General features: G+C 40.1%; 1 pseudogene; it reads left to right on the top strand.

The window, feature by feature from the left end:
• Positions 1-242: 242 nt before the first annotated feature.
• Positions 243-23,951, top strand: LOC102816671 (annotated as a pseudogene).
• Positions 23,952-27,553: the final 3,602 nt, after the last annotated feature.

The raw sequence follows: 27,553 nt of genomic DNA, 5'->3' as shown, positions 1-27,553 counted from the left end.
GCAGACTAAAGAGCACCTCTGGTCGCAAAGTGGTTACAAGTCAGGCTGCTAACCTCACTGTCAGCAGTTCAAAACTACCATCCATTTCATGGGAGAAAGATGAGGCTTTCTGCTCCTGTAATGATTTACAGCCTTGGAAACCCTATACAGGGTCACTATGAGTCGTAACTGACTCCACGGCACACCACCACCATAAGAGTGTGGCATTACTTCCTAGGCCGGCACTCAGCAAGAAAAAGGCCATGTTCAGTTTAAGCGTGAAGATTGTGAAGCCCAATGGCGAAAAGCCGGATGAATTCAAGTCTGGTATTTTTCAGGCTCTTCTTGAGCTAGAGAAGAACTTGGACCTAAAAGTTCAGTTAAGAGAGCTGACCATAACTGAAGCTAAGGAAATTGAAGTTGGTGCTGGCCGGAAAGCTATTGTAATCTTTGTTCCTGGTTCTCAACTGAAGTCTTTCCAAAAAATCCAAGTCCGACTAGTACGTGAACTGGAGAAAAAGTTCAGTTCTGCCTAAACAAACTCGAAAAAGCCATATAAAAAATAAGCAAAAGCGTCCCAGGAGCCGCACTCTGACTGCTGTGCATGATGCAGTCCTTGAAGACTTGGTCTTCCCAAGTGAAATTGTGGCCAAGAGAATCCGAGTACAGCTGGATGGCAGACAAAGCACAGCAGAACAATGTAGAACACAAGGTTGAAACATTTTCTGGTATGTATAAGAAGCCCACGGGCAAGGATGTTAATTTTGAATTCCCAGAGTTTCAGTTGTAAATAAAAATGATTAAATGAGATATTATTCACACACACACAAAAAGAGTGTGGCATTAAAGAATTTCACAGCACCATGGGATTGCAGATGAATGTGTAGTTAGCATGAGCACTATAAAGAATGCATATAAAAATTAACTCAAAATGTATCACAGGCCTACATTTAAGACTATAACTGTAAAATTTATAAGAAAATTTATAAGAAAATTTTAAGGATTGATAAATTTTAAGGATTAAAAGAACTCTTAAAAGGAGACAAAACCCACAAATGACTTAAAAATATATAAGTAAAATTGTAAAAACCTCAGTAAATTGAGGTAGGTTTTCAGGACAAAGGCCCCCTGTCAAATGGACTTTGCATATCCATTATGGATATATTCTGGATAAATTCCCAAAGTGATTTCAGTTCAGAAGGCCCTACCTACCCAGACAGGTGGGTTTCCCTTCCTCTCACAGTGTCAGTCGACCAGACAATTAGTTCATAAGCAACTCAGGGTGGAATCTCTTTCTCTAGATCATTTTTTTCATTCAAAAATTAGCTGACAGACTCCAGCATCATGAATCTGCCCGGGATGAAGCTGAGTTGTGAATATTCTCATCATTTACCAGCAAAAAGGAAGTGAGTAAATACATAAACAAGGCAACCTTTTCAGATTGCTCCTGGTTTCTGACAAGTCTACAGGCAGAAACATTCTCATGCTCTTAAATAATGCTCTGCTCCCCAACAGTTAAAGTGAGCCATCAGAACAATGAGAACCAGGTCAACTGAAAATAAGCTTTCTTCAAATGACCCAGACATTAACCTATTAAAGTTTTGCTTTGTGAATTGAGGTTACAATGACCACTGTTCATGTGCCGGACCAATTTCCTACAGTATCCCATTTAATCTTCATAATATCATGATGCCTGTTTACTCAATTAAAGAAATTAAAGCTCAGAAAAGAAGTTAAAATTTGTTTTCTGAGCTAGTATCCTCCAAAGTGGGGTGCAACCACTTCAGGGATCCACCTAGATGACCTGGGGGAGGGGGGCAGGTGTTAGAATAGAACACGGATCCTTTTTTTATTATTTTAAAAAGAAAAAAATTCAATATCCCTAAAATTCCAATCACCTCATAAGCATATAAAAGCTAGATGATGACTACAAAAATCAAATAATTGATGCACTGAATTATGTTGGCAAGGAATATTGCATATACAATGCACTGCCAGAAGAAAGAACAAATTGCCTTGGACAAAGTATAGCTAGAATGTTCCTTAGAAGTGAAGAGTGCAAAACTTTGTCTCAATTACTTTGGACATATTATCAGGAGGGACCAGTCCCTAGAGAAGGACATCATGCTTGGTAAAGTAAAAGTTCAATGAAAGAGGAAGACCTTCACAGAGATGGAATAACACCAATGGTTTCAAGTATAGGAAAGATAGTGAGGATGTTGCCAAATTGGCCAGTGTGTTGTTCTGTTACACACAGGATTGCTGAGTTGAAACCGACTTGATGGCACCGAACAACAACAACAAGATTCCATTTACAAACTGTGGCTACTTCAGCCAGGTTCTAGTCAGACAGGCAGGAGTTTTCCCACGGTGCTGTCCCTCCCCTGCGTAAGGGGCATGCCAGCATAAAACACCTCAGAGGCGCTGCCTCCAGCACCCTGCAGTTCTGTAATGGCTAATGACAAAGTATGCCCATAGATGACGATGATGTTCTTAAGTGCCGTAGAGTTGGTTCCAACCCATAGTGATCCTGTATAGGGTGAGTTTGAACCGGCAACCTTACATTTCAAACCAACTTTGCAGTCCACCACATTAACCCATAGATTAACCCCTTTTAACTAAAATGGGTGGGTGGTGGTGTTCCGACTCATATCGACCCTGCATAGGGTTTCTGAGGCTATAAATCTTTATAGGAGCTGAAATCCTCATCTTTCTCCCACGGAACAGCTATTTGTTTCAAACTGCTGACCTTGAGGTTAGCAGCCTGACTCGTAACCACTATGCTGCCAGAGCTCCTTTTTAACTAATATATCCCTCACTAATCAGATGAGACTTGTACAATGACAAGTAGGGGTTATAGACAAGACACAATTTGAAGCCAAGTGAACAAAGTTTTGCAATTCCTTTGCCAGTCACAGTGAATACAAGAAAAAATTCAGATCTCAAACGGAAAGGATCAAAAACTCAAGAAATTATCATCAAGACAATTTGTTATCCAACTTTGCTTCTACCCTAGATGTAGATGTAAATTACCAAAATATAGTGTGAAAGTATCAAGATTAGCATCATTTTTTTAATATTTTCATTATTACGTTTTATTATCAGCATATATAAAGCTGATTTTTATTTGTCTTGAATATTGAAAACATTACATATAAACACTAGTGAGTGAACATCTGAAAATGATATTAGTAGATTACTTGCTGCAACATTGTATGTATTACATATTACCAATGATAAAATAAGAAGCTCTGGTAGTGTAGTGTTTACTAGCTGGGCTGCTAATCTCATACACAGCAGTCTGAAACTACCAGCAGCTCCACATGAGAAAGACAAGGCTTGCTGCTCCCGGAAAGATATACAACCTTGGAAACCCTCCCTGTACAGGGTTGCTATGAGTCAGAAACAATTCCACAGCACATAACCACCACCACCACCAATGGTAAGATGCACAAAACAACTCCAAACAGATATTTTTAAATGCGGTTCATTGTTAACTTGAATATGTCTGAAGTCTGAAACTACCTGTAGTAGGTAAAAGAGATAGAATTATAAATGTCCTCTAGAACCAAGCAAAAAAAGATAAATTATCATTTAATTAGCATTTGATCAGTATTCTTAGAATTAAATGTGTGTACATTTTCTTCTCAGAAGTTTGAAAAGGGAAATAGCTGTATTTTTTAGAGAATTTGTTGATTGGCTTCCTTTTGGCCTTTCTTCCTTTGTTTTCTCTGCTTACTCCTTGGCTCCAAAGGTTGGTTTTCTCTTCAGGGTGAGAAGATAGACCGGAGATACAGAACAGTTTCAGTAGCAAGTTTTCTGATTGTTCCAAACCACATTTCAGATCAGAGAGGTGTTAGTGTCTGTCTTCTCCTAGTCCAAGCTTCCTGTCTGGGGATTCTTTTAAATAAGGAATGTTGGATTACACTAGGCATGGCAACAAGATGGACAGCAATGTGATTTATTGACTACACAGACTCTGATGTCGGTTAGCAGAAACAAGGCCAACTAGCTCCTTCTGTAAGTATTGTTTTCGGTTCCAACTCAGAGCAACCCTGCTTAGGGTTTCTGAGGAACAGCTGGTTAGTTTGGACTGCTGACTTTATGGTCCAGTGCTTATCCTACAGCACCACACCATGTCTCTAGGTGGTAGGCTCAGGTTATGTCATATAAGTTGTTGTTGTTGCTGTTACGTGCTGTGGACTCAGTTCCAACGCATAGTGACCCTGTACAGGGTTTCTGAGGCTGTAAATCTTTACGGGGGCAGAAAGCCTCATCTTTCTCCCATGGAACAACTGGTAGTTTCGAACTGCTGACCGTGAGATTTGCAGCCTGATTCATAACCACCATGCTACCAGAGCTCCTTATGAGTAGTTGTTAGTAGTTGTTAAGTGCTGTCGAGTCGATTCCAACCCATAGCGACCCTGTATAGTGTTTCCAAGGAGCAGCTGGTGAGCTTGAGCCACTGAACCTTGCAGTTCAAACGACTTTGCAGTCTGATGCACTAGCCATGAATACCTTCCTAAGTCTTCCCCTATCATCCCCATTCATCTATCCCTCCCCCTTCTTATGCATTGCCCTCCCCCTCTTTATTATTGCCCACCCAAGCTATCATGTATCTATCCCCTAACCTGTGAGTTACTGTCTGTCCCCTCCCTCCCACCTATGGTAACCATCAAAGAATTATTCTGTTAACATGGAAATCTTTTCTTAAGCTTTTATAATAATGGTCTCATGTAATATTTGTCCTTTTGTGCTTGACTAATGTCACTTAGCATATGTCCTCAAGGTTCATTCATGTTATAAGGTGTTGTGCAGCTTCATCGTTGCTCTTCAAGGTAGTATAATATTCCATTGTGTGTATGTACCAAAGTTTGTTTATCCATTCTTCCGTTGATGGGCACTTAGGCTGTCTCTACCCTTTTGCTATTGTGAATAGTGCTGCAGTGAACATTGGTATGCAGAGATCTACTTGTGTCCTGGATCGTATTTCTTGTGGATATATACCAAATAGAGTAATTGCTAGATCATACAGTATTTCTATTTCCAACTTTCTGAGGAAGTGCCATACATTTTCCAGAGTGGATGAACCATTTTAAAGTCCTAACAGCAATGTAGGAGGGTTCCCAGTCCCTGGACATCCTCACCAGCATTTGTTGTCCTCTGCTTTTTTAAATATATTTGTTACTGCTGGTGTGAGCTGATAGCTCATTTGTTGTTTTGATTTACATCTCTCTAATGGTTAATGATCATGAACATTTCTTCATGTTTGTTGGCTTCCTTGGTGAAGTATCTGTTCATGTCCTATGACCATATAAAGACAAATTGAGTTATTTGTCTTTTTCATGTAGAGGTGTTGTAGTTTTTTTTCATGTAGAGGTGTTGTAGTTTTCTATAAATTTTAGAGATTAGTCCCTTGTCTGATATGTTGCTAAAAAAAAACTTTTCCTAGTCTGTGGGCTCCCTTTTTCACTCTTTTGGAAAAATCTTTTGATGCACATATGTTTCTAATTTTTAGTATGCCCCAGTCATCTATTTTGTCCTCTACACTTTGTATGTTTTTTTTTGCCATGTTTCACAATCTATGTATGCCATGTATTAGAACCTTTAAGTTTGTCCCAGATTAACATATTTTTAAATTATGCACCAAAACATGAAGATAAATGTCTTCATTTTTCCAGCAATGTCTAAAAGTCACTCAATACTCAAATCTACATTAAAAAAAAAATAAAAGTTCACTAACCTAATGAAAAATATATAGAAGCATCTTTCGGGTTTTCTCAATCAATTAGTACAGTTGTTGTTGTTGTGCACAAGCAAGTCAATTCTGACTCAGAGTGACCCTGTATGTGTTTCTGAAGCTGTAAATCATTACGGAAACAGAAAGCCTCATCTTTCTTCCAAGGAATAGCTGGTGGGTTTGCACAGATGGCCTTGTGGTTAGCAGTCCAACATTTATTCCCACAGTGCTACCAGCATTCCTTTATTAGTACAGTAATATGTGTACTGCTGTCATTAAGAGCCACCGAGTAGGTTCCAAATCACAGCAAGCCTGTATAGGGATTTTGAGGCTTGACATCTTTGCAGGAGCATATAGCCTCATCTTTCTCCCATTGAGCAGCTGGTGGGCTCGAACTGCTGACCTTGTGGTTCGCAGTCCAGTGATTATCCTCTAGAGCCACTGGGCTCCCCCAGTACATGTATGTCGTTGCTAAGTGCCATCGAGTCAGTTCCAGCCCACAGCAATGCTGTCTAGGGTTTCCAAGGAGCAGCTGATGTGTTTGAACCACCAACCTTATGGTTCAAATTGATCTTGCAGTCCTGTACACCAGGACTCCAATGTACATATAATCTATATAAGCATATCTATTGGGAGATACTCACTTTTTTTCATATCAAGTATTATATCCAGTATAATACTTTTTCATGTCAAGTAAATATCAGTCAGTTTGTCTTACTATGGTGGTTTGCATGTTGCTGTGATGCTGGAAGCTGTGCCACCAATATTTCAAATACCAACAGGGTCACCCATGATAAACAGATTTCAGCAAAGCTCCAGACTTACACAAACAAGGGGGAAAGTACCTGGTGTCATACTTTAAAAAGAAAAAGGTCAGTGAAAACCTTATGAATAGTAAGTAGTAAAACACTATATGATAAACCATCAACTTCTGAAGTTTGGAAATGATCAAACATGCTATCAAGATGCACTGGTAATTACTGGTGATTGCATATGAAAATTGGAAATAAGAATAAGGATTGGTAGTTGAAGCCTTGCTAATAAAAACAATGCTGGAGAGATTGTAAGACAAAAAACCTATTCATCACAAATACGTATTTTTAAGCACATAAATGGTGAACATACTCACAGACCTCTCCAGGATGGAATACAAAGGAATCAGATGGACTGTATCTGTGGAAAAAGACATGGAGATGCCCAATATCATCAGTCAGAACAAGTCTAGGCACTGACTGAGAAACAGACCATCAACTGATCTTCAACATTCAAGTTGAAGCTGAAGAAAACAAATCCATGAGAGTCAAAATACAACCTCAAACATATCCCACCTGAATTCAGAGAACATCTCAAGAATAGATTTGATGCACTACACAGTAATGACCAAAGGCCCTAACAAGTTGTGGGATGACATCAAGGACATCACACATGAAGAAAGCAAAAGGTCATTAAAAAGACAGGAAAGAAAAAAGACCAAAATGGATGTCAGAAGAGACTCTGCAACTTCCTCTTGAAAACAGAGTAGCTAAAGCAAATGAAAGTAAAAGAGCTGTCCAAGACTGAAACTCAAAGGGAACACATAAGCATGTATGTAAGCTCACTGGCAACCATGTTGGTCTACATGTGAGTGGAAGAGGAGGAAAGTCAGTAATGAGGGCATGGGCTGAGTTTGACCATGTTCCATAGACTCTTGTCGACCTTGAGATGAGAGAGAGAAGAGGAAGGACTGGTTGGTCCGAAGTTTGGGGAGACTTGGAAACTCTTGAGCCCATGGACATTGACCTAGCCATGGAGAGCTAGAGCTGAGAGTGAAGCATCCAGCTGATATGAAGTAGGGGGAGACGCACAAGAATGCCCAAACTTGCAGATAGTACCCATTTGACCTAGCTTCAATGGCTTGATGACCAAAGCTTGACTAGAGGAAGATAACGAAATTTGATTAAGAAAACATGTGTAAACTGCTACAATGTGATGAACTTGACCTATACTTATGATATAGTAGCTCAAAATACCAACCAAGAGGGAAGGAGTCTTCATATCAAGGATCAAGCCTATCCCCTCTGTACAAAGGGTTGATGAGGATGGGTAATTTAGACATTGGCTACCTAAAATAGTAGTGGGGGGGGTTTATAAAGGCATTAAATAACTGGCTTACAAGTTTTCAAAACATAGTTTAGTTTCAGAGTGTGTGGGGGAAGGTAGAATCCCCAATGAATAGTTTTCATCTTGTCTAGATGGGTCTGGTGAACGGAGATGGGGATAGGATTCTTTTGATTCAATAGTGAGTAATTGTTATCATCACTAATTGCAATTGTCACAGCTGTAAAGGTAGACATTTTGTAACAAAATGGGGCAAGTAGTTCATCTTACAGTCCAGGAACAGAGGACCCTAGTACCATCCAAAAAGAAGAGCATGAGCAGAATGTGGGACCCTAACCAGAGAAGCAAACAGCAACACTAGAGATGGAGGCAGAGGTGATGGCATTGAGAGAGAGAACAGCTGAGGACTCTAGACTCATGAAAATGAAAGGCTGTGTACTGGCAGCCAGGAAGCAGGCTTGCAGAATGTGCCCTTTGGTTGTTTAAATGGTTACATATTCCTGAGTGATTTTGTGCACATCAAAAAAAAAAGAAGAAGGAATAGAAGCAAATTCTGTAAAATGATGATGCATGCATGGGGACTGTAAGAATTGCCATGAAACAAAATACAATAGATGAGTGCAAAATCACCGATGTTCTCTCATGTAAACTATCACTCAGTTCACAATGAACGCTTTAAAAAGAAAGAAAGAAAAGGAGCTGAATAGAAGATTTCAAAAGGCAGCTGGAGAAGACAAAGTGAGGTATTATAATGAAATGTGCAAAGACCTGGAGCTAGAAAACCAAAAGGACCAAGAACACAGTCAGCATTTATGAATTTGAAAGAACTGAAGTAAAAAATTCAAACTTTGAGTTAAAATATTGTGAAGAATTCTATGGGTAACATACTGAAGGATATATGAAGCATCAAAAGAAGACAGAAAAAAATAGAATCACTGTACCAAAAAATTGGTCTACACATGCTCAAGAATTTATGGTATTAAAGGAAAAAGTCTAAGCGTCACTGAAGGCATTGGCCAAAAAAAAAGCTTCAAGAATTGATGAAATATCAACAGGAACGTTTCAACAAACGGATGCAATTCTGGAAGCTCTCACTCATCTATTCCAATAAATTTGGCATCAGCTACCTGGTCAACAGACTGCAAAGGATATTTGTACCCATTCCAAAGAAAGGTGATCCAACAGAATGCAGAAATTATCAAACATCATCATTAATATTACAAACAAGTAAAATTCTGCTGAATTTTAAAATGGTAATTGAGCTGGATTAAGAAAAGGGCATGGAACAAGGGATATTACTGCTAATGGCAGAATATCTTTCTGATATTCTCTGGCTGGAAACAGAGAATATCAGAAAGATATTTACCTGTGTTTTATTGATTATGCAAAGACATTTGACTGTGTGGATCATAATAAATTATGGATAACATAGTAAAGAACTGGAATAACAGAACATTTAACTGTGCTCATGTAGAACCTGTACCTAGACCAAGAAGCAGTTGTCTGAACAGAACTAAGGGATGCTGCATGGTTTAAAATCATGAAAGGTATGTGTAAGGGTTGTAACTTTTTACCATACTTATGCAATCTGTATGCTAAGCAAATAATGCAAGAAATATAATTATATGGAGAAGAACATGCCATCAGGACTGGAGGAAGGCTCATTAATAACCTGTAGCGTATAGATGGCACAACCTTGCTTGCTGTAAGCAAAGAGAACACGAAGCACTTACTAACGAAGATCAAAGATTGCAGCGTTCAGTACGGATTATACCTCAACATAAAGAAAACATAACCAGACTAATAAGCAACCTCATGATAAATGGAGAAAACATCGGTGCTGTGGAGGATTTCATTTTACTTGGATCCAAAAACAACGCCCTTGGAAGCAGCAGTCAAGATATCAAACAACGTACTGTATTGGGCAAATGTGCTGCAAAAAACTTCTATGAAGTTTCATTAAAAAGCAAAGTTGTCACTTTGAGAACTAAGGCATACCTGATCCAAACCATGGTATTTTCATTCCCTCATATGCATATGAAAGCTGGACAATTAATAAGGAAGATCAAAGAAGAATTGATGCGCTTGAATTATAGTGTTGGAGAGGAATACTGAATATACCATGGAATATAAGGAGCTCTGGTAGCGTAGTGGTTATGAATCGGGCTGCGAACCTTAAGGTCAGCGGTTCGAAACTACCAGCCGCTCTGTGGGAGAAAGATGAGGCTTTCTACTCCCGTAAAGATTTACACCCTCGGAAACCCTGTACAGGGTCGCTATGGGTCGGAACCGACTCGACGGCACTTAACAACAACATACACTTAACTGCAAGAATGAATAAATCTGTTTTGGAAGCAATGCAGCCAGAATAATCCTTGAGACTTCATCTCACATACTTTGGACATATCAGGAGGTACCAGTCCCTGGAGAAAGGCATCGTGCTTGGCGAAGTATGTTGTTGTTGTTAAGTGCCGTCAAGTCAGTTCCGACTCATAGCAACTCTGTACAGGGTTTCCAAGGAGCAACTGGTGGGTTTGAATCGCCAACTTTGTGCTTAGCAGTCTAGTGCTTATCCAACAGCAGAGGAAAAACCCCAACAAGATGGAATGACACAGTGGCAGCAACAATGGGCTCTAATATAACAACAGTGAGGAAGGCACAGGACCAGACAGTGTTTCCTTCTGTTGTGCACAGGGTCACTATGAGTGAGAGCCAAGTGGATGGAACCTAACAACAACATGCCTGTGTTTATAATCTCATTTGGGAAGGAGTTTCTTTGTTATAACAATGAGACAGCATTAGCACAGGATGTGTCTTAATCTCTTTGAGACATAAAACAGAATAAACAAGCAAGGGAAAGAAGCAGAGCCAGGGCCTGGTAAAGTACTGTAGGATAATCACTTAACTATTAACTGCAAGGTTCGTGATTCAAACCCACCTGTTGCTCCTAGGAAACCCTATTACAGTACAGGGTCACTGTGAGTGGGAACTGATTTCACAGCATTTAACACCATCACCACATGTAAATCTCCCAGGAACAAAAACCAGAAGGACTTTTCCTCCAAAGCTAACAGAGAGAGAAAGAGAAAGCCTTCCCCTAAAGCCAGCTTTCTAAATTCAGACTTCTAGCCTCCTAAACTGAGAAAAATAATTTCTGTTTGCTAAAGCTACTCACTTGAGGTATTCTTGTTATAGTAGCACTCACTCGATAACTAAGACATCAGCAATAAAAGAAACTGGAGATGAGGAATCGAGGACTCAAAGATACATAAAACATGCTTTTGTTAATTGCAGTGGAGTCAGCCTTGTCTCATGGCAAGCCCATGTACTACAGAACAAAATGCTGCCTAGTTCTATGCCATCTTCATGATCTTTGGCATGCTTGAGGTCACTGTGTGTTTTGAGTGTCTTTCTAGGGGGCTATTCTTGCATAACTATATTAGACATTCTGTTGTGAGCCACTGAATTTACACTGACAGATTTTCTGAAGTAGACTGAACAGCCTTTCTTCCTAATCTGTCTTGACCTAAAAATTAAGCTGAAACCATGCCAACCATGGGTGAAATACTGGTATATTTGAAATACTGGTGCCATAGCTTCCTGCATTAACACGCAAGCTACCACAGTACAACAAACTGACTGGTGGTAGAAATAAAGCATAACTGTTATAATATTTAAGTCTTCTAACATTTTAGCTTGCTGATCTTTCCTGATTTTACCCTTGGCCACACACTTAAGCATTCACTGTGTTCTCCCTGACTTCTGGCCCCCACTAGGCCCAACTACTGCCTCCATAGTGCCTTCCTAGTTCCTCCAGCCTAGAGGCCTCCCTACCCTGGCTTTGAGGCAATTCCACAATGTAAAGAGTACACTCATGGGTCTCATCCTCCCAGTGAGACTATAAATGCCTTCTGGCTATGCTGCTGTTGTTATTAAGTACCTTCAAGCCGGTTCCAACTCATAGTGACCATGTATAGGGTTTCTGAGGAGCGGCTGGTGAGTTTTAACTGCCAACCGTGTGGTTCAAACTAACCTTGTGGTTGAGTGCTTGTCTTACAGAGCCATGCCACCCTTAGTTCTGTGGTAGTCTCCTATGAGCATCTATGCCTCATAGTAGGTGATCAATAAAGACCTGATTAACTGAACACTGGTTAACCTGATTAACTGGTATTTGGAGTCCTGGTGTGGGGCTGCAAGTTAATGCGCTAGACCGCAAGGTCGGTTTGAACTGCAAGGTCGGCAGTTCAAACTCACCAGCTGCTCCTCAGAAACCCTATACAGGGTCATGATGAGTTGGAACTGACTCGACAACACTTAACAACTTAACAACAACTGGCATTTGATAAAGGTAAATCATTCTCTGCCCAAACAAAGGTGCTACTAAAATGTCAAGTGCCAATCACATTTTTGCAAATTGAGTCATATTCTTGAGAGCAATAAGGGAGCTTGCTATTTAAAGGATCCTGTGGTTAATTCTTTTGTAACATGAATAATCACTTCCTGCTCTACCTTTCCTGTCAAAATGAATTTTTACATAGCAGGTTTTTCTAAAAGAAGGAAACCTGTATATTGTTCTGTTAAAGCTCATAAATCACGAGACTGTGGCTCTCCTGCCTCTTCTAAGGACCCTTTGCTGTGTTCTGCAAACCTCTGAAAGCTTTAGGGTTGTGCTATCTCATCTGGTACCACTTGTACTTGTGGCTGCTGAGCACTTGAAATGTACTCAATACAATGAGATGTACTTGAATTGAGATCTGCTGTCAAATGCCTGGAGCCACTGGGTTATGCTAACTAACATGCTCAACTGCTGACCAAAAAGGCAGAGGGTCAAGAACACCCAGAGATACCTCAGAAGAAAGGCCTAGAAATCTACTCCTCCAAAATATGCCAACCCGCTGCCATTGAGTCGATTCCACTATAGGAAAGAATAGAACTGCTCCTTAAGGTTTCCGAGACTGAAAATCTTTACAGGAGCAGACAGCCTCATCTTTCTCCCACAGCATGGCAGGTGGGTTTGAACCGTCAACCTTGGAGTTAACAATCCAATACTTAACTCACTATGCCACCAGTCCCTGAAAATTCTATGAAGCACAGTTCTACTCTGACACACTAGAGGGTGCCATGACTTGGGACTGATTCCATAGCAACTGGGTCAAATACATAGCAGGTTTCAATGACTGATCAGGGAAAAAAAATAGAAAGTAAAATCTCTCAATAATTTTTTAGATGGATTGCATGTTGAAATGATAATATTTTGGTGGTGGCAGTGGTGTGCCATGGAGTTGGTTCCAACTCACAGCAACCCTGCATAGGGTTTCCGAAGCTGTAAATCTTTACCAGAGCAGAAAGCCTCATCTTTTTCCCATGGAACAACGAGTAGTTTCAAATTGCTGACCTTGAGATTAGCAGTCCAACTCATAACAACTATGTTACCAGAGCTCCTTAATATTTTGGATATGTTTTTGTTAAATAAATATATTATTAAAATTAATTTTACCTGTTTCTTCTAACTTTTTAAAATGTGGCTACTAAAATATTTCAAACTATATGTGTAGCTAATTCTTCCAGACAATGATAGTGATGATTTAAAATAATCATACTCAGCATACAGAGGATCAAGATCTCAGTTTACACAAAACAATGTCAGAATATTCAAAGAGCCCATGAGAAAGCCTGAGCCCCCAAACCCATTTCCTTGCTTTCAGATGTAGATGCATCCAGGACAAAACAGTATCTGTGATGTCTTCAAATGGTACCTTGGACATGAGCACAAAATTCAATCATTATGCAAAATCAAATACATCAGAGGTGTAGTTAGGGCAGCAGTAAACAAAATCCCATCTTTAAAGACACAAAAATTACACAACTTCAGAACATCTCCCCATCAGAAAAATATCACCCTCCAGCTTGCACCAAACATGAACCTCGCAAGTTTGCTGCTTCTTCAGTCGCTGCAAAAAACCAAGCTACAGTTAACCTCTATGTAGAAAAAAAGAGCAAGAGAAGATAAGAGATCTGCTTATATATGCAAAACGCTACAACTCCCTGCCCCAGCTCTACCTTCAAACTGACTCCAATGGCTCCTCCCCCCAGAGATGAAATGGGTGGTTTTCAACCGTTGGTTGGCTCCACCAGCTGTGAAATTCAATGGTGAATTTCTCACGCTGTTCAGCTAGATGGCCAACCCTGAGCACTGAACTTCCTCTCTCTGAGGTGTAAGTCAAGCCTAGAGGATCCCATCTCCCCTACCTAGCATCAGGTCTGGCTCAAGAAATATTTGCGTAAATAAAGTATGAAGGAGAATGAAAAGTTTTCCGTTCATTTCCTTCTTTAATATACACAGATACACAATGTCACAAAAGACTCAATGCAGTTTTAGGCTTTAACGATTTAATGGCTTTCAAAAGTTCATCAAAAAAATTCATTGTTTTTTAATTGCATTCTGTTTTTATGAACTTTTTGAAGTCCCTTCATATAGTCTATGGGACTATCATTAATATGTCCTACCCTCTGCCTGGCAATATATAGGCAAAAGACCCAGGTGTGACTCCCTCATGACATGAGCAAAAACCCAAAAACCCATACCTACTGCCCTTGAGTCGATTCGGACTCAGAGTGACACTATATAGAGTTTCTGAGGATGTAAATCTGTACAGGAACAGAAAGCCTCCTCTTTCTCCCAAGGATTGGCTAGTGGGTTTAAACTGTGGTTGGCAGTCCAGTGCTTATCCTACACTACCACCAGGGCTCAGGAAGTTACTGGAGCAGATTCCCCACCCCCACCCCCCACCAGGGTTGGGGGGGGGGGAGAAGGCAAAGATCCTGGCCCTCCAGCTTTTCCTACCACCCAGTAAACCACACCCACAATCTTCCAATAAATCCCTTTCTGGCTTTAGTTAAGGAAGAGTTTCTTGATTTCTGTTGCTTGCAACCAAGGATCCTAACAGATATGATCATTAGTTTAACTTTTGAAGAAAGTAGACTCCTTCTTCCCTACTCAAGTATGTATGAGGCACAGTGTTCATTTAACAACTGAAATGCAATTACAATGTGAGCTAGTTGCTAGACACAAAACAAACATGACCGTCTTGTCTAAGTTTATCATCTACTACTGTGACCAACCTCAATTCCCTTCCCAACTCTGCCACTACTACTATCCTGAAAGCAAAGGGCCATTATGCTCAGGATTAGAACAAGATGTAGAAATGTGGCCTAGGTCATCCTGTTACCTGAACACGGAAGCAGTTTACAAAGCAGAGGGGCACTGAATCTCTTCCAGTCTGCAATCTGCCTCCTGTGCAGCACCAGGGCCTTGCCTTGGAATGACAACCCAAGCTTAGGAATAATAAAATATTAACATTTCCTAATTAAAACTAACCTCTACAAACCTAGAAAACAGCTCTTTGAGAACATGCATTAGACTTACTAAGAAAAACTTGGCCAGCTGGACGTGGGTAAGGATTCCGTGGAACCTCGGCAACCTAAGACAGAGCCATTGCCATGCTGCAATGAGTTTCGACGACAGGTAAGACGGAGGAATTTGCACTGACTGCCTAAGACAGGCAGCGTCCCATAAACAAATAATAAATAAGGGGGAATCTGTTGCAGACCGTGCAGACCAGTTCAGGAGTTCAAGGCCCTGTGGGCCCAAGCGTTGCAGACCGTCCAAACCATAGGCTCTGAGGATCAGACTTTAGCCACCTAGCAGACATAGCAAACTGTCCCTCATCTGATTATTCAGTATGTTTGTTAGTAATCTCATACATGAGCCCTGGATATCCACAGATAAATGTAAAAATCTTCCCTAAAAGCCGAGACTGTAAATTCCAAAAAGGCAAAGTTCCCCCCGCTCCAAAAAAAAAAAAAAAAAGCTAAAGAGGATAGAGAGAAACACTGTTAACTGATGGTATATGGTGGGAATTACAATCAATGTAATGAAACAAGTTATATGAATGGTTGAATGTGAAACTGATGATGTGCCCTGTAAACTCTCACTCAATCCACAATAAAAACCTTAAATTAAAAAAAAAAAAAAAAGAATAACTTGGCCAGAAAAGATTCTTGTCATGAAAAAGAAACAGGGAAAGTGCTCTGATAATTTTACAGGTAAAAACCTAGTAAAGAATAAAACAGCTTGTTGTAGTTAGATAAGCCAGTGTAAATAGTTCTTACACAACAATTATCAGTTACATCTTAGAAAAACAATGAAGAAAAAGACAGTTAACTCAGAATACTACTTAAAGGAGACAAAACTTTCAGTTAGGAATAAATACCTCATAGGATTGGTTTTCTAGTTTTGAAGACTTAGAACCATAAACTCAAGAGATAACTTGGTCAACTGGCATAATAGTTCATTAAGTTTATGTTCCACATCCCAATTTGGTGAATTGTGTCTGGGGCTTAAAACTTGCGAGTGGCCATCTAATATACAACTATTGGTGACTATTCATCAGCAGCAAAAGAGAAAGAGGTCAACCCAAGACCTAAAGAAGGAACTAGACTACAGAACTAACAGTCTACACAAACCACAAACCATGCATGGCCTCATCTACCCTGAGACCATAAGAACTAGATGGAAGAACTACCAGTACAGATTGCTCTAATCAGGACCACAACGGATGCATCCTAATAGAATGGGAGAAAAATACAGAACAGAACTCATATTCTTACAGACTGACTGAAACTGGAGGACTCCCCAGGGCATTTGCCCTGAGATATTATTTAAGCCTTATTTAAAACTGCCCCTGAATTATCATCATGGCAATGAAATGAAATACAATAGGATGAATGTAAAGCTGATGTTCTCCCATGTAAACTATCACTCAATTCACAATACAAACTTTAAAAAATAACTAAAAGTTACATTTAAAAAAAACTAGCCTGAGACAACTTTTTAGCTAAATAATTGATTAGCTCACAAAATAAAGATGATCACTCATGAGTACAGCATGCATTTAAAAAATCATTTGTATGAGACCAAATGGTCAACAAAGACTTTAAAACAAACATAAGAAGGTAAGCGGACAGGGAGACTTGATTACTGGAAATAGAACCACCAAAACAGAGTTAATGAGAATGTTAATACATTATGAAGAATGCAACCAATGTTACCAAACAATTTATGCTGTTGCTGTTGTTAAGTGTCATAGAGTCAGTTCAAACCCATAGCAACCTGTATAGGGTTTACAAGGAGCAGCTGATGAGCTAGAACCGCTGACCTTTAGGTTCAAACCAACTTTGCAGTCCAGTGCATTAACCCATAGCGCAATAGGAACTTAATTTGCTGTGAAAATATTCACTGAAATACAACAAAATATTATTTTAAAAGAGGATACAGCTTTCTTTTCAAGGAGAAGAAGGAAAGCATGTGAATGCTGTTTTTCAATAATATGTGGCAGTTTTAAGCAATAAAATGGCTTGAAGATGAATGTAGTATTTTTTTTTTCCAGACTTTGTTAAGACAGCCAGGTTCTCAGGATCAAAGGAGTGCAAAAGATCCCCAATTATAAGGTAATATATTTGTATGCTGAGCAAATAATCTGAGAAGCTGGGTTATATGAAGAAAAATGTGGCATCAGGATTAGAGGAAGACTCACTAACAACCTGTAATATGCAGATGATACAACTTTGCTTGCTGAAAGTGAAGAGGACTTCAAACATTTACTGATGAAGATCAAAGACCACAGTCTTCGGTATGGATTGCATCTCAATGCAAAGAAAACAAAAATCCTCACCACTGGACCAATAAACAACATTCTTATCAACGGAGAAAAGACGGAAGTTGTCAAGGACTTCATTCTTCTTGGATCAACTATCAACACTCACAGAAACAGCAGTCAAGAAATCAAATGACGTATTGCATTAGGAAAATCTGCTGCACAAGACCTTTTTAAAGTGTTGAAGAGCAAAGATGTCAGCTTGAGGACTAAGGTGTGCCTGACCGGAGCCATATGCATACAAAAGCTGGACAGTGAATAAGGAAGATCATAGAAGAATTGATGCTTTTGGGTTGTGGTGTTGGAGGAGAATATTGAAAAGTTCCATGGGCTGCCAAAGGAACAAACAGATCTGTTTTGGAAGAAGTGCAGCCAGGGTGCCCCTTGGAGGCCAGGATGGCCAAATTTCGTCTCTCATACTTCAGACATATTGTCAGGAGGGACCAGTCTCTGGAGAAGGATTTCATGTTTGGTAAGGTGGAGGGTCAGAGAATAAGAGGAAGGTCCCCCAGGCAATGGATTTGCAAAGTGGCAGCCATCAATGGGCTGATATGTGGTAACAATAATGAGGTTGGCCCAGGATTTGGCAGTGTTTCGTTCTGCTGTGCAGAAGGTCACTATGAATCGGTACTGACTCAATGGCACCTAACAACAACAAATTAAGAAAAATCAAAAAGGAAAAAGAAGAAGAGGGAAATAAGAAACAGAAAAGAAGACAAAACAAAAGCAGAGATAAAAAGGAAAAATTCAAGGGAATGGAAAGAGGAAGAGAAATACACAAGCGAAACCAATGAGAAAATAAAAGAAAGAAACAAAGACAAAACAAAAAAGAAATTGCAGCTGTTGGACCTGGAGAAGAAAAAAAATCTAGGGGGCTCCTGTAAGCCAAAGAGCTCACAAGGTGGGTATGGGAGGGATGTGACAGCAGAGTTCTTGGCCCGAGGTGGAATCCTATCAGCCTCAGCATTATCTATGCTCAGGAAACTCAATCCAGAAGTAGTTGGCGGAGACCCTTGATGGAGCTGGTTTCAGTATCTGTTAGGACCACAGGGCAGCTGGGGGCAGGATGACTGGTTAAATGCTGGTCTGGTGGCTCTGCAGGTTCTGGAGGTCTGGAGCTGAGCTGGCCTGAATCCAGGTACCAAACTTGTGCATCCAGTCCCGCCTCACACTGGCATAGCTCCCAATCATGTGGCTCCAAACTTCCAGAGAGCAGGGTCTGTGCTGGAGATGGATAAATATGGTCGCTGACCACAACTCTGGTCTCCAGGGGAGCATGAGGAAAAAGAAGGAATTGCACCTTTCACATTGCCTGTGTGAATCTGCTCTGCCAAAGCTGCTCACAAGATGGTCGTGTTTCGTCTGGTCAAAAGTTGACCAATCATTTTCCCTCTTTCACCGTCCCTGCTCAGTTTCCCCTCATATATTTCTTTCTCTAATATTTCCTCTGAAGTTCAGGGTTCCAGAATTTTCATCTGTGTGTTTCATTTGGTCTCTTATCTCTGTTGTAGAGGGTCCGTGCAGTCTGTCTGCCTAGTCCACCATCTTGCTGAAATTCCCAAGGTCTGTCTGGTTTTTGCAAATTCTATTCATTTCTGGTTATCTGGAAAGGTCCTATCTTCTTAGTCATATATAATAGACAATTTTGCTGGGTATATGATTCTTGATTGGCAACTTTTTTTTCTTTCCAAGTTTTATATATGTCCTCCCATTGTCTTCTTGCAATCATGGTTTCTGCTGAGAAATCAGAGTTTAGTCTTATTGCTCTCCTTTTATAGGTAACGCTTCATATTTCCTGAGCTACTCTCAGGATTTTTCTACATCTTTGGTTTTGAAAAGTTTGATGATAATATGTCTTCGTGATTTTCTTTTGGGGTCTATCCTGTTTAGAGTTAGTTCAACTTCTTAAATGGCTATCTTTCTCATCTTTTATGATGTCAGGAAAGTTTTCTTCCAACAACTCTTGGACAATTTTCTCTATGCTTTTTTTCCCTTCTTCCTTGTTCTGGAACTACAGTCACATGTAAGTCATTCATCTTGATAGTGTCTCACATAAATCTTAGGCTATCTTCAGATTTTTAAAATTCTTTTTCTGATTGTTTCTCTAGCAAATGAATATTAAGAGATCTGTCTTCAAGTTCACTAATTTGGACGTCTTTATCCTTTCAACGTACTTTCAAATCACTATTTCTGTGTGATTTCCAATTCTTCTAGTGTTTTCCTGAATTCTTCTAGCTTTTTGTGTGTTCTCTGTGCTTTCATCGATCTTTCTCTCAATCTGTTGAAGGTACCTAAATAGTGTTCTTTTAAATTCTTAATCAAGTAGTTTTAATACTATTTCCGGTATTGTATTTTCTGATTCTATAATTTGGTCACTTGTACTCTCTGTCTTGCTTCTTTGTGTAAGCTGAAATTGCCCGATTTCTCACAGACATTGTTGTGTCATCATATTTATATTTAATTAATGATGGTATGCTGCTGTGTTCTCAGGCACTCACCACCTGTCTCCCCAATGGGTGCAATAGAGACTAGAAGTATGAATGCAGTTCTCTGTTCATTGTTTGTATAGCACAGTTCATGGGCAGGTTCAGGGGCCTCCATAAGCAGGGGTATTATGCCAGGGGCCCAACCCCAGATAGAGCCAAGGCTGCACAGGAAGGGGGATGTCATCAGCCACTGGGTTAGCAATGGTGGGACTGGTCATGTCCCCAGCTACCAGGAGGACAAGGGAACAAGGGAGAACTGCATCCCCTTGCTTCCAACCTCCAGCACGTACTATGCCTGTAGGCCACTGTAGTGGCAGCAGCTTGCAAAAAGCTCCATATGATTGCAACACACCATAGCAGCTGATAGTCAACCACTTTTTCTTCTCTCACTACTCCTGTTCAGGTTCCTCTTCCAGGAAGCCAGCACTTAACCTACCTCTCTTCCCTAGCCTCTGAAGCTCAGGGTTTGGGAATCACCATCTGTACCTGTTTTACTTGGGTCTCCCATGTCTTTGTTAGAGGGTCTGCTCAGTACATCTGCCTACTCTGCCACCTTGCCACAAAAGTTGAAAATGTCTTTTATAAGGGCAACACAGTATTTAAAATATGTGTGTGTTTCAATACTTGAATTACTTACTAAGGAAGTATAAATATTTTTAAATACATAATTAATCCAAAAGTATTTTTCTTTCCTTTTCAGAGATAAAATTAATTTTCTGTGAAATGATAAAATCTAAAACCACAGTTACCAAAATGATTATTTCCCTACAAGAGATGTATTATAAAAGAACCCCGGTGCCATGTTTCATCTGAAAATGAAGGGACTGTGTTTTAAAATTGTGTTTTATTTTGGAGACGGGAGAAAGATCAGGCTTTCTACTCCCGTAAAGATTTACAGTCTCGGAAACCCTGTACAGGGTCGCTATGGGTCGAAACCAACTCGACGGCACTTAACAACAACAACAACAATATAGTACTTAATCCTAATGCCTTGAAAACTACATACTTCTATGGAGTCCTGGTGTGGCACTGTAGGATAAGCACTGAACTGCTAACCAAAAGGTTGGCTCCTCAGAAACTTTATAAAGCGTTGCTATGAATCAGAACCAACTTGACTGCACTTAACCAACCAATCAACATACATACATACATACATACATACATACATACTTAAGAAACAATCAGCAGCAAGTACAATCAAAAGTATGCTCTACACCACGTTTATAAGTGTGAACCTTGGAATGGAGCTGTTAGGACAGCTCTGTGAACATTCTGATTTTGACTTCCTTGAACTGTGTTTTATATAAGAAAGGCTGTGTCTTTGGTTGTTTAGGAATAAAGGAAATTATGATTTCTAACAGAGTTCTTATCTTGAAGAAATGCACTGAAACACAGCAAAGATCAAGCAGACCATGAGTCGAGCCTCCAAAGCTTCACTCCTAGAGAATTAGTCCTCTAGATGTACTGGGAAGCTCATACAGGCATCTGTCTCAGTCTATCCCTAGGCCTTTCCACACCCTCATTGTGTAGTAGTATCCCCTGGCCTCATCAAGAATTACTTAACAGAATCTGCATTGGAACAAGGGACCTACGAAAACCCTACAGTACTGCTTGAGAAGTGTCATTCTATCACACACTGGGTTCCTCACCCAGAGGTGTCAAGACCACCTGTCCCTTCACCCTAGTCCAGATTAGAATGCCTAGGTTGGATCCTTTAAGGGATTCTATGTACCTTGGCTCTGCTCCTCAATTGCTTTTTAGGAAGGATAACCATAAAACTGAGTCTGAAAAAACAAGACAACAATCTGAACAAAAAGGTCAGAAGCTTAAATGGGTCAGAGCATGCTTGCAGACCTCAGCCCTGATGATTTCTAGGGCATCTTTCAGGGCCACGCGTTTACTGGTCTACAGAAGCACCACTAAAAAGCAAGAAGCACACAACAGCCCAAAGATGGAAATAATCTAAATATCCATCAAGAGATGAATGGATAAACAAAAGTTGGTCCATTAGCACAATGGACTATTATTTGGCCATAAAGACCAATGAAGGTCTGATACATGCCACAACATAGAAACATTATGCAAAAGGACAAATATTGTATCCCACTTATACAAATTATCTAGAATAGACAAATGCATAAAGGTCAAAGTTTATTAGTGGCTATTATTGTTAAGTGCCGTCAAGTCGGTTCCGACCCACAGTGACGCTATATAGGGTTTTCAAGAAGCCACTGGTGAGCTTGAACCATCGATCTTGCAGTTCAAACGGCTTTGCAGTCTGGTGCATTAACCCACAGCGCCACACCAGGACTCCATTAGTGGCTATAAGGTTGGTGATTTGAACCCACCACTGGGTCCCCAGAAGAAAGATGTGGCAGTCTGCTTCTACAAAGATTTATAGCTTTAGAAACCCTAAAGGGCAGTTCTACTTTGTACTACAAGGTTACTATAAGTTGGAATTGACTCAATGACAATGGGTTGTTCTTTGTTGATCTCTCTTTTTTTTTTTTTTTTTGTCTTTTATTTATCAAAAGCTGGGGGAGGGGAAAATGAGAAGTTATTGCTTAAGGAGTACTGAGTTTTCTGTTTGGGGTGATGAAAGAGAAAGTAGTTATGGTTGCAAAACATTATGAACATAATTAATACCACAGAATTATACCTTTAAAAATAGTTAAAATGCACCCCCTCCATACACAAAGTAGACAGTAATGGGCAGCATGGACATTGGCTACTCAAAATGGGGGTGGGGGGGGCTACAAAGACAAGAAGTGACTGGCTTACAAGCTTTCAAGAGGGAGCCTAGATCCAGAGGGCACAGAGGAAGGTATCCAATCTGTCTGGACAGGGCTGATGAAAGGAGATGGGGCTAGATCTCTTGTGGTATAATAGTGAGTAATTGTTATCAGGACTGATTATGAGGGTTGGAAATGTAAAGGTGGACGTTCTGTAGCAAAAGGAAGAAAGTGATTGACTTTGCAGTCCAGGAGTAGAGGTCCCTGGGACCACCAAGGGAGAAGAGCCGAGTGTGGAACCCTACCCAGAGAAACAGTGACGCTAGAGATGGAGGCAGAGATGATGACATGGAGAGATGGAGCAGCTGGGGACTCTCAACCCAGAGAGGGAGAGGGGCTGTGTGCTGACAACCAGGGGGCAGGCTTGCAGGGTATACCCTTTGGTTGGTTAATGATGCATGGAGGGAATTGTAAGCATGGCAATGAAATGATATATGATAGGATGAATGTAAAACTAATGTTCTCCCATGTAACCTATCACATAATTCACAATAAAGCATTTTTTTTTAATGGTTAAAAATGGCAATTTTTAGAGGATCCACCGGAGGACGTGCGGACAGTTTGTGGAGCCTGTTAGTACACCTGGCTGATACCCACACTGCTGACATGTCCCTCTACCTGCACCCCCAACACATCTCTGTTCGTGAGGAACATGGCTGATGATACCAGGTCTGAAGATTTACATAGAGAATTTGGTCACTGTGGTCCTATAGTTGATGTGTATGTTCCAATTGATTTCTACACTCGACATCCAAGAGGACTTGCTTATGTTCAATTTGTGATGCCAAAGATGCTTTATATAATTTGTACAGAAAATGGATTTGTGGACATCAAATTGAAATCCAATTTGCACAAGGAGATCGGAAGACACCAAATCAGATGAAAGCCAAGGAAGGAAGGAATGTGTACAGTTCTTCATGCTATGATGATTATGACAGATACAGACATTCTAGAAGCTGGTTATGAAAGGAGACCAAGAAGTCGCTCTTTTGATTACAACTATAAAAGATCTTATAGTTCTAGAAACAGTAGACCAACTGGAAGACCATGGTGTAGCAGAAGCCATTCCAAAATTGATAGACCAAACTACAGCTCGAATACCCAGTACAGTTCTGCTTACTACACTTCAAGAAAGATCTGAGAAAGTGGAAAAAGAACCAAAGAAGGGCAGTTCAGGCGACCAAAGGGTGGGTGGAAGGTGCTGCAGTATTAATACTATATGAATATTTTGACTCTGGTCTGAAAAGATAAAAGAATGTTATCGAAAGCTACATGGAATAACTGAAGTCCCTTCAAGTTTGAAAGTTAAGCATTTTAGGCCAAATAAAAGGAAATTCAACTTTGTACTTGTGGAAACTAATCCCTAAATATGAATAGGTCTCTATTGATTCATGAGTAATAGGTCCATAATAAATTACTGAAAACTAGGATGTGTGAATATTAAGGAAGACAGCCATAGTCTATTACAGTGCCTCTAGTGGTATGTCTCAACCTGAATCCGGTGGATAAAGGAATAGTCCAATATAAATTTTTTTTCTTGGTTGTCTCTTAAAAAAGTCAGTTCCCTTTTTTTTTTCTTTTTGTGTGTGTGCTATTGACAAACCTTGTCATTGTTTATTCTGGTGCCAGTGCTTTGCTTAATTGTTTGCTTTGTTGGCATCTTTAATTTATTTACTTGTATGCCACATGCTGTTTGCATCTTTCTTAAACTCTTATTTCCCAGGTAATTTCAAATATAATGCTTGACAGCCAGAGTCCTCTCTTCTCACCTCTTTCATAGTCAGTATATTCAGAAAACATTTGTTGAGCCCTTAGTTTGGGCAACATATTGTCCAGGGAGAAAAGTAGATTATTTTCAATAAATGTCTACTGAGCACAATCTAGTGAATCATTACAATATGGCCTCATTGGCTTGTTTGAGGTGTGTTCATAATAATAGTTCACACCACTCATTCCAATGTGATTGTAAACCCCAATATGTTATCAAAGATAAGTAATTTTGTGGTTATCTGCCATTTTATTTATCAGTATTTCTGTCTGCATCCCACTAATACGAATAATGAGAAAATTGATTTGTTTACATTGTAATACACTGATTTATTGTGCAGTGGCTGTGATATACTAGAGTCATATTAAATTGTTAATTCTGCCTCCTCAAAGACATATTAGGAAATAATCCCCAAAATAAGTAGTTACCTTTGCATTATATATAAAGGGAGAGACTCTGGGTGCTAAAATTAGATTGAGGCAGACAGAGCTGTTATCCCAACTTGACAGTATGTTCTTGACAGTAATTGAGAAAATGTTCACCAAATTTACTTTGTAGTGATTTACATGTACATTTTATAGGGGACATGTTCTGTGTATAGTGAATAAATAACTTTTTTAGTACCACAAAAAAATGGCAATTTTTATGTTATATGCATTTAGCCACACTGTTTTACAAAAAGAAGCAGCAAGTGAGTCCACATTAACACTGAACAGATCACCTTCCTCATCAGCATTCATTGGAGAAAAAGAACCACTTAAAATGAAACAAATCCAAATGTTCAACCAATCCCTCTCCATGAAAGAAGAAAGCTTTTCAAGTCTTTGTCACAGTTCAGATTACATTTTGATTCTTGCCTGTGTCCCAACTAGACTAAAAGCTCCAGAAGGTCTGGTACCATGCCTGCTTTGTCTGCTTTTGCAAACCCAGTATTCCTGAAATATACAAGAACTTAATAAATACTTGCTGAATGAAACAACTTTTTTAATACCTACAGACCAGGTGCTTTTACCAGCATTTTATTTATTTGTAGCATTCACTTTGTGGCAGATTATATTTTCCAAGATAGCTGCTGCAACCTCTTCCATCACTCATGCTCTTCAAGAATGTGGCCTAGTTCATCAGCAGGAGCAATCTAATCTCACTCACTCTTGCTTTTCATCTGTGATCACTTTGACCAACAGAGTGCAGGCAAGTGATGCAGTGTGACTTCTGAGGTTGGTGAAAGAAGCCTATGTACTCATATGCAACTTCTAGCACACTTGCTGGTGCACCTGCACTTGGAGTCCTGAGCTGCAACGTAAAAAAGTCAACTACTCGGAGATAGTCATGCTGGTAGGAAGTCAAGTCACACAGAGGGGCTCCAGGCAGGCATTTCACAGATCCCAGGTACGCAGGTAACAAAGCATTCAGATGATTCCAAAGTCAACCCCAGCCTCATCTTTTCAGCTAAGACCCGCAACATTATGAAGCTGAGACAAGCCATCCCCACCTGCCCTGTCCAAATTCTTGAGCATAATAGAATGTTTGAAAGTACTATATTGTGGAGTAATTTATCTGATAGCAATAGTAACTTGAACATACTCATGAGTTGACTGTTGCTATTCCTGATTTATGAAGTCTCTGGTTCCCAGAGATATGAACTACCTTGTCCAAGGATGGGAGCTGATTGCCCAGTCACCAGCCAGCCTGACTCAGAGCCTGTCTTCTTTCCCCTGTTTTTGCAATCAATGAAGATTTTCTGAGACATATGTTTCAGTAAAGACAAAAACATGAGATACCCGTATGTATAGGAATCCAAATAGTATGCTCAAATATGAAACCAGACCAAATCAGGCCCTGCACACCCTATAAATTCTTAGCTGACCTTTTCTCTGACAGACTGCCTCTTGGCTCCAAGAAGTATTTATTGAGAGTCTAGGGGGAAGAGGATCTCTCTGTTGGAAAATACGACTAAGAGTCAGAGAGGAAGGGCATTACTTTTTCTAACACTGGCTAAAAAGAGGATTAATGGTGATAAATGTTATAACTGCAATACATAGATGTGAAGAGGAGACTACACACAGGAGATGGCACCTTCTCCTAAACAGGAATCAAGATCATCTACTGGTGAGACAGCTAGATGTGAGAAGAGAATCTGAGTTGCTTGAGGAGAAAAGTCTAGAATAAGTTCAGTGCAAAACGCAGTATGGGGATTTTTCTGTATTTTGTGTGTGTGTGTATGTGTTAATTTATAAAAGAAAAAAACGAAGAGTGGGTGAGAGGTAAATGGAAGCACAAATGGGTGCCTATGAGGACCCAACAGAGTGAGCAATGGCCCAGTACCTAATCCTTACCACCCCACAAAAGATAAGCACTCATGGTGGTCCAGGGTTGTATCCAGGGAGGAGAGATAGAACTCACAGCAGAGCTCAACGGACTCTAGTAACTGATGGAGAGGAAGTGCGGTAGCCCAGTGCCTGACAGATGATAAGATATCAGGACACAGGCTAGGACGTGGGCAGTCAAGGAGTAGAGGAGACTGAAAGGTTATGATGACCAACCAACTGAATAGAACTGGAAATCCAGAGAGGGGAAGTCCATACTGTGAATACTCTGTATGCAGCCTTGCACAGTCAGACAAAATGGTGGACAGAGCAGGGCCCTAATGGGAAGACAGAGACAATGTAGGGGCCAAAAATGGGTGGGGTCGGGCTTCCTATTTCCATCCACCATTCACATCGTCTCCCATCTACACAAATTTACTTTCTATAATTTCCTTCTCAAGAGGCTCCAGAAGACAGTCCCCATGGAAGAGGAAACTACCTATCCAAACAAGTCTCTTGGCATTAGCAGCATTTGGAATTCTCTAGAGGTCAACCCTCTCTTAGAAATGACACCTAAAATTAACACTACATGAAACAATGAGTTGTATTTATAAGTCCACAAGGGGGATATACCTCAATGTATTTTAACATGTACTTGGGGTCAACTTG

The sequence above is a fragment of the Chrysochloris asiatica genome, unplaced genomic scaffold (assembly GCF_000296735.1).
Source record: "Chrysochloris asiatica unplaced genomic scaffold, ChrAsi1.0 scaffold00018, whole genome shotgun sequence".
Classification (NCBI taxonomy): Eukaryota; Metazoa; Chordata; class Mammalia; order Afrosoricida; family Chrysochloridae; genus Chrysochloris; species Chrysochloris asiatica.
Note: the sequence above shows the minus strand (reverse complement) of the source record. Positions and strands in the feature narration are given on the sequence as shown.